The following is an 11,275-nucleotide window of genomic DNA, read 5'->3' on the forward strand; positions in this document are numbered from 1 at the left end:
AGTATCTCCTCTTTAGTTCATTCCCCATTGAGCTCACATGTGGGGAAATAAACAATAAACTGCTTACCAAATAACATGCATACTGTAATTTCTAGTACTCATTAATACTGAGAAGAAAAAGAACATTTATGAGGGGATTCTTACTAATAGAAGATTGCCATTTTGAATAAAGTGGCTAAGGAAGACCTGCATGAGGAAATGATAACTGGACAAAGATAAGAGATAGTCCTAAATATCTAAGGAAACTTTATTGTTTATCTTTTCACATGCAAACTCAATGAGGAAAGAAATTTTTCCAGGTGCATTATTATTACCTATTTGCCTAGCACAGTGCATGGTACATTTTTAATATACAATCAATATTAATTGAATGAATGATTAAATTAAGAAGTGAGTTAGTTAATTAAAATAAATGAGATATTATTTTCTCAGTTACTCACATGACTAAATCTCAGCAGAGGTACAACTAGTAAAATGTATTTTACATTTACTATGATGATAATTCTAAAGAACAGTGGGAAATATGTATATTACAATACATGGAAAAGAGTCTTTGGGAATTCTATATGGGGAATCAAAATGAAAGTCAATCATATTATACTCCATAACTCTGAGTCAATTTCATGTATATGAAACATCTAAGCCTGCAAGGGCATACTTAACAGAAAATACACTCGATTTTCTTTATGATGTCAGTATGGCAAACGCTTTCTTAAACATGACACAAAAGGCACTAATTATAAAGTCAGTCAGTGATTGACAAATTTGACTCAGTTAAAATTAAATACTTGTATTCATCAAGAGACCACTAAAATAATGGATATATAAGACGGTGAGTCTGATAATTGTGAAGCATAAACCAACAAAGGCTCATCTTTAGAACATGCAAACGCTACTGCAAATTAATTAGAAAATAAAAGTCACCCAGTAGGAAAATGGGAAAAAATACTTAAATAAGCACTTCACAATAGAGAAAATCCAAATATCCAAGAATGTATTAAAAATGCTTAACTTTACGATTAACTAGGGGAATAAAAATTGAGGTCATTAAAACTTTGCTACTAATTGAGGAAATCATAATATTAGGTACCACTTCATACAAACACTAAATGACTGACAAAATTAAATATTGAAGGGAGTGTGTAGTAATATAGTGCTGTTGAAGTAGAAATTGATAATATTTATTTGCAAAATAGTGTGGCCTGTTTGCTGAAGTTGAATATCATGTTCTACTAATTTTACACTGTTATGCAACTTACAGAATTGTGTGCTTATGTGTGTCAGTTTAAATGTACAGAATTTTTATAATAGCCTTATTCATAATTATCCCAACTGTAAACAAAGCAAGTGTTTAGAAGAAGTGTGGACCAATAAATTGTATTATATCTATACAATATTATGGTGAGAAAAATGAAAAATATATATGTATATCTAAAAAGTATGGGTAAAATTTCACATAATGTTGGCACCAAAAGCCAGAAACCAAGAAACACAAAACTGTATGTAGTATGAACTATTTACATACACTTCTGAAAAACAACACTAAACTTTATTGTTTATTTATGCATCATTACGCATGTGCAAAAAGTATCAAGAAAAGTGAGGAAGTGATTATCATAAATTCTAGAATAGTTGTGATCTCTAGGAAAGAGTAAAGAAATTGTCACCAGTAAAACACCTGTAGGCCTCTTAAGAGGGCTGACCATAATATAATACAAATGTAAATTATAGTTTGCTACAGGATTCAAGATAGAGATAAAAGGGAATAAATATAAGCTGGGAGTTGCAGTTTTAAATAGGATAATTAGGAAGAGGCTCATTGAGTGGACAATGTTGGAGCAAATACTTGAAAGAAATGAGGGAATTAGCCATGTTGTGTTGGGAGAAAGGTGGTATGGTAAGGGAGTGTTCAGTAGTAGAATACGCAGAGCAGAGACACTAATGCAGTGAGTAGAATAGTGGCTCCAAAAAACTATGTCAAAATCCTAACTCTCAGTACCAATAAATGTGACATTATTTGAAAACAGGGTCTTTACAGATGTAACTGAGAATCTCTAAGCGAGATTATTTGGATTTAGAGTAGGCCCTAATTTAACAACTAGTGTTCTTGTAAAAGAAAGCAAAAGGAGAGTTGGGACTCAGAGACATGCAGGGAAGAAAGCCATGAGAAGATAGAGGCAGAGACAGAAGTCACATAGCCCCAAACCAAAAAGTATGCCCAGAGTGACCAGACGCTGAAACAGGCAAGGCAGGATTTTTCTCTACAGGCTTGAGTGATCAAAGTTCTGCTGACACCTCACTATTTAATTTCCTCCTCTAACACTGGGAGAGAATTCCTACTGATCTAAGTCACCACATTTGTGGTAATTTGTTATAGTAGCTCCAGGAAACTAACATAAGGAGTATACTGAGGCTGTTAATGTTGTTCTTTCCTAGTTTTCTTGATTTTTACTATTTACTTATGTAAATATTAAGGGTGAAAAAGTTTCTGACCTGTGAAAATCCACAAATTTGCTTATTAGATTAAATATTATATGTTATATGTCTATGTAACTCAATAAAATATGAATCTAAGGACCCAGGGATAGTTATGTTTTTATATATGACATATATTTTGTATACAATTTGAATAATTAGGCATGATTTCATATAAAATTTAAAATTACAGAAAACATACTGAAAATTATAATTTTTTAAAATAGTCATAAACTAACCCTGCAGGGATAATCATTTGATAGATTATCTTCCAAATGTTATATCCACACTTGTTAGTATGATGGTAGTAAATAATAAACTTTTAGTATTCCCCTTTTTAATTTAACTTTACACATTTTGCCACACAAGCATTCTACAAAACATAATTTTATTGCAAGCATATAGTTTTATTCTTTGAATATAACATAAATTATTTAGCTAATCCTCCAGTACTGAAATTTAGTTTTGTCTAGTAGTTGTCTGTTACAAATAACACTGTAACAATATCCTAAGAATGACCCTGGAGCAAGTTCAACTCCTGGTTGTGTTACATAATATTTTAATTTTGGAAAATAATTGGCTACTCGATATCCATATGTATAAACTGGCAAATGTATTAGTCCATTCTCACACTGCTATAATGAAATACCTGAGACTTGGTAATTTATAAAGAAAATAGGTTTAATTGACTCAAGTTTCTGCAGGCTGTACAGGAAGCATAGCGGCCTCTGTTTCTGAGGAGATCTCAGGAAGCTTCCAATCAAGGAAGTAAAGAGGGAGCACCCACCTCACATAGCATAGCAGAAGCAAAAGAGCAATGTGGGAGGTGCAACACACTTTTAAATGACTGAGATATCATGAGAATTCACTATCACAAGGGTAGTACCAATGGGATGGCACTAAACCATTCATTCAAAACGTCCCCTATGATGCAATCACCTCCCACAAGATTGCACCTCCAACATTGGGGGTATCATTTCAACATGAGATTTCGGCAGGAATAATATCCAAACTATGTCAGTGAAATAGTATAATAGATCTTATAAGACAGTTTTAATGCTTAAGTTAATTCATCAAGACATTTTAACTCAATTCCCAGAATATGAGCAATCTCTCAAAAGGAAATTCCAGTGTATGCCTAAAATATTATTGATCTGAAGTGGTTGTCAGTGGTTTTGGGAAAAGGGAGGGATGAACAGACAGAACACAGAGAAATTTTAAGTTACTGAAAATGCTCTATACAATACAATAATGGTCAGTACATGTTCTTTGTACATTTCAACAAATTCACAGAATGTGCATTAACAGTATAACAGTGGAACAACAAAATAACTGACATAAATGGCTTCATTTTTATTTAAAGGGTCTTTACCTATTCCTGGATGTAGACTAGGATACATTGAGAGCAGGGGAGGAGGGAGGGATAGCGTTAGGAGATATACCTAATGTAAATGAGGAGTTAATGGATGCAGCACACCAACATGGCACATGTATACATATGTAACAAACCTGCACGTTGTGCACCTGTACCCTAGAACTTAAAGCATAATAAAAACAGCAATCATATAATTTTTGAAACTAAATCTGGGATTGAAGGGTAAGTATGTAAACAGCTAAGTTTTGTTACGTAATTATAAGAAACAAGGAGGAAGTGGGGTAAGATGGCAAAATAGAATCCTCCAGCAATCATTCACATCCCCTGTAGACGCACCAAACTGAACATATTCACACAAGAAAGCATCATTAAAAGAACCAAAAATCAGTTGCATGATCACAGTACATAATTTTAACATCATGCCAAGGAAGGAGGCACTGCGTAAGGAAGAAAAGGCAATCTTGAATTGTTATTACACCTCTTCTCCATGCTCTGACATTAGCAGTGGCCATAAGACACACACAGAGAATCTGTGTGCTTGGGGGAGAGAAAGCACAGTGATTGTCGGACTTCGCTTTGAAATTCTGTGCTACCCGGCAAAGCAAAAAGCAACACAGTAGAGAAATCACCCAGCACCCATTCGGGGCACATTTAGACCAGCCCCAGCCATAGGTAAATCGTCCATCCTGCAGGTTGGAATTTGAGTTTTGCAAGCCCCACCAATGTGTGCCAAACTGCTCTGGGGGCCTAAATAAACTTGAAAGGTAGTCTAGGCCACAAGAACTTCAATTATTTGGCAGGTCCTGGTTCTGTACTGGGCTCAGAGCCAGGGAACTTAGCATGCACATGACTTAGCAAGATACCAGCTGGGGTGGCCGAGAGAGTAATTGCATCTCTCCTCCCCCAACCACAGGCAGAACAGCTCACAGCTCTAGGCGCAAATCCTCTCTTCCACTTGAGGAAGGTATAGGGGAGAAGAAAGAAGACTTTCTCTGGTATCTTGACTATCAGCTCAGTCACAGTAGAATAGGGAACCAGACAGAGTAATGAGGCCCTCATTTATGGTACTAGCTCCCCAAGGACATTCCCAGACACACCCTGGGCCAGAAGGTAACCCATTGTCTTGAAGGAAAATACCTAGTCCTGGTAGGATTCATTGCCTTCTGACTAAAGATCCCTTAGGCCTTGAATAAATACCAGCACTTGCCATGGGGTTTGAGTGAGACCCAGTGCCACACTGGCTTCAGGTGTGACCCGGCACATTCTCAGCTGTGTGGCCATGAGGAGAGACTCCTTCTGCTTGAAGAAAGGAGAGGGAAGAGTAAAGGAAGCTCTGTCTTGCAGCTTGGGTACCACCTAGACCATAGTGAAGTAGAGCACCAAACAGGCTCTGGGGGCTCGATTCCAGACAATGGCTCTTAGATGGCATTTTTGGACCTGCCCTGGGCCAGGAGGGAGCCTTCTGCCCTCAATGGCAAGACCTAGGGCTAGCAGCACTCACCACAAGCTGCCTGAAGAGCCCTTGGATCTTGAGTGAATGCTGGTGACAGCCAGGTAGTACACAACAGGGACTCAGGGAAACAGAGGCTATCATGAAAGACTCCATCGGCTTGACCAAAAAAGAGAGAAGAGTGAGAAGAACTTTCTTTTGCAGCTTGGGTGACAGCTCAGCCACAATAGAACAGAGCACAAAGTACATTCCTAAGGTTCCTTATTCTAGGCCCTGGATCCCAGATGGCATCTCGGAACTCGCTTTGGCCCTTAAGGAAAGGCCACAACCCTGTATTGATTCTTCACCTGATGATTGTAGGGTCCTTGATCCTTGAAGAAACATCAGCAGTAACCAAGTAGTGGTCACCATGGGCTTTGGGCAAGAACCAGTGTTGTGCTGGCTTTGGATCTGACCCAGTGCAGCCCCAGTCATGGATGACACAAAGCTGCTTGTGTCACTTTCCCACATGTTCCAGACAACTTAAAAAGAAGAGTTTCTGTTTATTTAGGGGAAAGTAACACAAAAGAACAAGAGTCTCTGCCTGATAATTTAGGTACTTCTCCCAGATCTTAGCTGTATAATTCTGCAAAAATCATAGCATTATTATGCCTGGGACGCCACCTAATGCAGATATGGCTGCAGTGAGCAAACACTTGGATCACAACATTCAATTCTCTTTGAATACTTGGAAAGTCTTCCCAAGAAAGAAACTAACAAGCCCACCTTGTGAATACTACAATAAATTCCTAACTCTTCAAGGCCTGGACATTGATAAACATATATCAGCATCAAGATCATTTAAAAAAACATGACCTCACCAAACAAGCTAAATATGATACCAGCGACCCATCCTGGAGAAACAGAGATATGTGACATTTCAGAAAGAGAATTCAAAATAGCCATTTTGAGGAAACTCAACCAAATTTAAGATAACATAGAGAAGAAATTCAGAATCCTATCAGATACATTTAACAAAAAGATTGAAATAATTAAAAATAATCAGGGAAAAATTATGAAGCTGAAAAATTTAGTTGACATAATGAATAATGCATCAATCACAGTCCCTCAACAGAAGAACTGATGAAGCAGAAGAAAGAATTAGTGAGTTTGGCAACAGCCTATTTGAAAATACATAGTCAGAGAAGACAAATAAAAATCTTAAAAAAGAATAAAGCATGCATACAAGATTTAAAAAATAGCCCCCAAAAGGCAAATTTAAGTGTTCTTGGCCTTACTGGAGATGTGAGAAAAATAGCAACAGAAAGTTTATTCAAAGTGATAACTATAGAGTATTTTCCAAACCTAGAAAGACAACAATATCTAAGTATGAGAGAGTTATAGGACACCAAGAAGATTTAGCCAAAAGAGGAGTATCTTAAGACCTTTAATAATTAAACTAAAGGTCAAGGATTAAAAAAAGAAAAGAAAAGAAAAGAAAAAAAGGATCCAGAAGCAGCAAGAGAAAAGAAACAAATAGCATACAAATCAGCTCCAACACATCTGACAGCTGACTTTTCAGTAGAAACCTTACAGGTCAGGAGAGAGTGGCATGAAATATTTAAAGTGCTGAAGGAAAAAACAAACAAACAAAAACAGCTTCTAAACTTTAATAGTATATATAGTGAAAATATCTTTAATTGTGAAAAAAAAATAAATACTTTCTTAGACAAACAAGTGCTGAGGGAATTCATCAGCACCAGCCTTTTTCTATAGGAAATGCTAAAGAGAGTTCCTCAATCTGAAAGAAAAGGACGTTAGTGAGCAAGAAGAAATCATTTGAAAGTATAAAACTGACTGGTAAGCCAGGCACAGTGGCTCAAACTTGTAATCCCATCACTTTGGGAGGCCAAGGCAGTGGATCACCTGAGGTCAGGAGTTCAAGACCAAGCAGGCCAACATGGCGAAACCCTGTCTCTATTAAAAATACAAAAATTAGCTGGATGTGGTCTTGGACACCTGTAATCCCAGCTACTTGGGAGCCTGAGGCAGGAGAATCACTTGAACCTGGGAGGAGGAGGTTGCAATGAGCCAAGATCATGCCACTGCACTCCAGCCAGGGCAACAGAATGAGACTTCATCTCAAAACAAACAAACAAACAAATCAAAACCCTCACTGGTTCCACTGGTAATAATAAATCCACAGACAAAATATTGTAACAGTGCAATCAATTGTGGTGTGTAAGATACTTGTATCTTTAGTAGAAAGACTAAAAGACAAACCTACCAAAAATAATAACTATAACAACTTCTCAAGAAATAAACAGTATAACATTAATAGAAACAACAAAAAGTTAAGGAGATGCATTTAAAGTGCAGAGTGTTTTATTGGTTTTCTCTTTGCTTGTTAGTTTTTGCAATCAGTGTTAAGTTGTAATCAGTTTAAAACAATAAGTATAAGATGTTATTATAAAAATTCATGGTAATTTCAAATTAAAAAAACCTACAACACATGAAAAAAATTAAAAGCAGGAAATTAAAACATAGCAGCAGAGAAAATCCTCTTAACAAAATAGAAGATAGAAAGGAGAAAAAAAGGAAGAGAAGACTGTAAAACAACCACAAAACAAATAACAAAGTACCAGTAGTTAGTCCTTACTTATCAATAATAACACTGAATATAAATACACTAAACTCTCCAAAAAACACAGAGTGTCTGAATGGATTTAAAAAATGAAAACAAGACACAATGATTTATTGCCTGTAAAAAAGCATGATTTACATATAAAGATAACATCTTTATTTAACAAAATATAAGGATGAGAAGAGACATTTTATGAAAATGGAAATAAAATAGAGCAGGAATAGCCATATTTATATCTGATAAAATAGATTTCAAGATTAAACTATAAAAAGAGACAAGAAGATCATTATATAATGATAAAGAGGTCAATTCAGGAAGAGAATATAAAAATTGTAAATATATATGCACCCAACACTGAGGCACCCAGATAGAAAAGCAAATATTAAAGAGAGAGAGAGACCCTAATAAAATAATAGCTGGATATTTCAACTCCCCATTTTCAGCATCAAATAGATCATCCAGACAGAAAATCAACAAAGAAACATATGAACAATGTTCACTATAGACAAATGGACCTAATGGATATTTACAGCACATTTCTTCCAATGGCTGTAATACACAGTCTTCTCTTCAGTAGATGGAACATTCTCAAAGATAGACCCTATATTGGATCACAAAACATAGTCCCAGCTACTCGGAGAGGCTGAGGCAGGAGAATGGCGTGAACCCGGGAGGCGGAGCTTGCAGTGAGCCGAGATTGCACCACTGCACTCTAGCCTGGGCGACAGAGCGAGACTCCGTCTCAAAAAACAAAAAAAAAAAAAAAATTCAAAAAATTGAAATCATATCAAGCATCTTTTCTGACTAAAATAGGATAAAATTAGAAATGCACAGTGTGAGGAACTTTGGAAATAACAGAAACACATGGAAATTAACCAATATATTTCTCAATGGCCAGCGAGGTCAATGAAGAAATTCACAAGAATATTTTTAAAATCCTGGAAACAAATGAAAATGCAAATACAGCATACCAAACCCTATGTGACACACCAAAAGCAGTACTAAGAGAAAAATTTCTAGCAATAAGTGCTCCCTCTCTCTCTCTTTCTATATGTATATATATATATGAGGAAAAATTTAAATAAACAAATGATGCATCTTAAATAACTAGAAAAGCAGAACAAATCAAACTCAAAATTAGAAGAAAAGAAACAACAATGATTAGAGCAGAAATAAATGTATTAATCCCCCCAAAATAACAAAACAATAATGAAATAAAAAGTTGACTTTCCGAAAAGATAAACAAATTCAACCAACATTTAGCCAGACTAGCTAATAATAAACAGAAGATTAAAATAAATAAAGTCAGATATAAAAAAGGAGACATTACAACTGATACCACAGAAATTCAAAGGATCATTAGAGACTATATTAGGCAGGGTTCTCTTAGAAGAACAGAAGTAATACATACATTCCATTTACATGTATAAATACATATATATATGTACACACTTATATACAGGGGAGTTTATTAAGTTTTAACCCAAACAATCACAAGGTCCCACAATAGACCATCTGCAGGCTGAGGAGCAAGGAAAGCCAGTCTGAGTTCCAAAACTGAAGAACTTTGAGTCCGATTTTGAGGGCAGGAAGCACCCAGCATGGGAGAAAGATGTAGGTTGGGAGGCTAGGCCAGTTCCTCTTCTACATTTTTCTGCCTGCTTATGTTCTAGACATGCTGGCAGCTGATTAGATTGTGCCCACCCAGATTAAGTATGGGTCTGTCTTTCCCAGCCCACTGACTTAAATGTTAATCTCCTTTGGCAACACCCTCACAGACACACCCAGGATCTATACTTTGTATCCTTCAATCCTTCAATCCATTGAAGTTGACACTCAGTATTAACTATCACAGAGACTACAATAAGCAACTATACACCAATAAATAGGAAAACTTAGAAGAAATGACTAAATTACTAGAAAAATAAAACCTACCAAGATTAAACCTAGAACAAATTCAAAACCTAAATAGACCAGTAAGAAGTAATGAGATCAAAGCCATAAATATATAAATTATTATATATATTATATTTAATATATACGTATATATTAAATATAATATATATAATTATATATACAGATATATTATATACATTATATATAATATATCTGTATATATTATATATAATATATTAATATATATTATATATATATATATATATAATATATATATATATATATGTGTCTCTCAACAAAGAAGACCTGAGATGCATTGGTTTCACTGGTGAATATTGCCAAACATTAAATAAAAAAATACCAATCCTACTCACACTTTTCTGAAAAATGCAGGAGAAAATACTTCCAAAATCTTTCTATGAGGCCAATAGTACCCTGATACCTAAATCAGACAAAAAAAACATTTAAAACAACTGTAGGTCAATATCCCTGATGAATATCAATGCACAAATTCTCAACAAAATACTAGCAAATTGAATTTAACAATACATTAAAGACATCATTCATCATGACCAAGTGGAATCCATCCCAGTAATTCAAGAATGGTTTAATATATGCAAACCAATCTATATGATACAGCATTATCAACAGAATGATAGGCAAAAATTATATCATCATTTTAATAGATACTAAAAAAGCACCTGATAAAATTTAACAACTCTTCCTAATAAACACCCTCAAAAAACTGGGGATAGGAGGAACATATCTCAAAGTAATAAAAGACAAATATAACAGGCACACAACTAGTATCATACTTAATCTGAAAAAACTGAAAGCCTTTCTTCTAAGATTTGAAACACAACGAGACTGTCCACTTTCATCATTGCTCCTCAGCACAGTACTAGATGTGCTAGCCATTGTAATTGTACAAGAGAAAGAAACAAATAGCATCCAAACTTAAAGGGAGAAGTCAAATCATCCTTGTTTTCAGATGATATAATATTATTTGGAAAAACCAAAAGACTCCACACAAAAAATACCTAGTAGAACTCATAAAGAAACTCAGTAAAATTGTAGAATATAAAGTTAAAATAAAAAGATCAGTAACATCTCTATATGCAAACAGTGAACAATTTGAAAAAAAATCAAGAACATAATCCCATTTATAAAAGCAACAAATAAAATAGAATACCTAGGATTAAACTTAACCAAAGAAGAGAACGATCTCTACAATGTAAACTATGAAACAAAAATGCTTATGCAAGAAAGCAAAGAGGACATAATAAAATGAGAAGATATTTCATGTTCATGTATTAGAAGAATCAATATTGTTAAAATGCCCATGCTACAAAAAGCAATTTACAGATTTAATGCAATTCTTATCAAAATACCAATGATATTCTTCACAGAAATAAAGAAAGTAAACCTAAAATATGTAAGGAACCACTAAAGACCC

At 34.9% G+C, this 11,275-nt stretch overlaps 1 long non-coding RNA gene across 1 annotated transcript in view; it reads right to left on the reverse strand.

Annotated features, from left to right (window-relative positions):
• The window catches only part of LOC129492334 (uncharacterized), a 34,333-nt gene extending 24,087 nt beyond the window's left edge, over positions 1-10,246 (reverse strand). The window contains exon 1 of the long non-coding RNA XR_008660797.1: positions 10,194-10,246. This is a non-coding gene — a long non-coding RNA (uncharacterized lncRNA). The remainder of the gene's footprint in view (positions 1-10,193) is intronic.
• Between the last annotated feature and the right edge of the window lie 1,029 nt (positions 10,247-11,275).

This window comes from Symphalangus syndactylus, chromosome 10, assembly GCF_028878055.3.
Source record: "Symphalangus syndactylus isolate Jambi chromosome 10, NHGRI_mSymSyn1-v2.1_pri, whole genome shotgun sequence".
Classification (NCBI taxonomy): Eukaryota; Metazoa; Chordata; class Mammalia; order Primates; family Hylobatidae; genus Symphalangus; species Symphalangus syndactylus.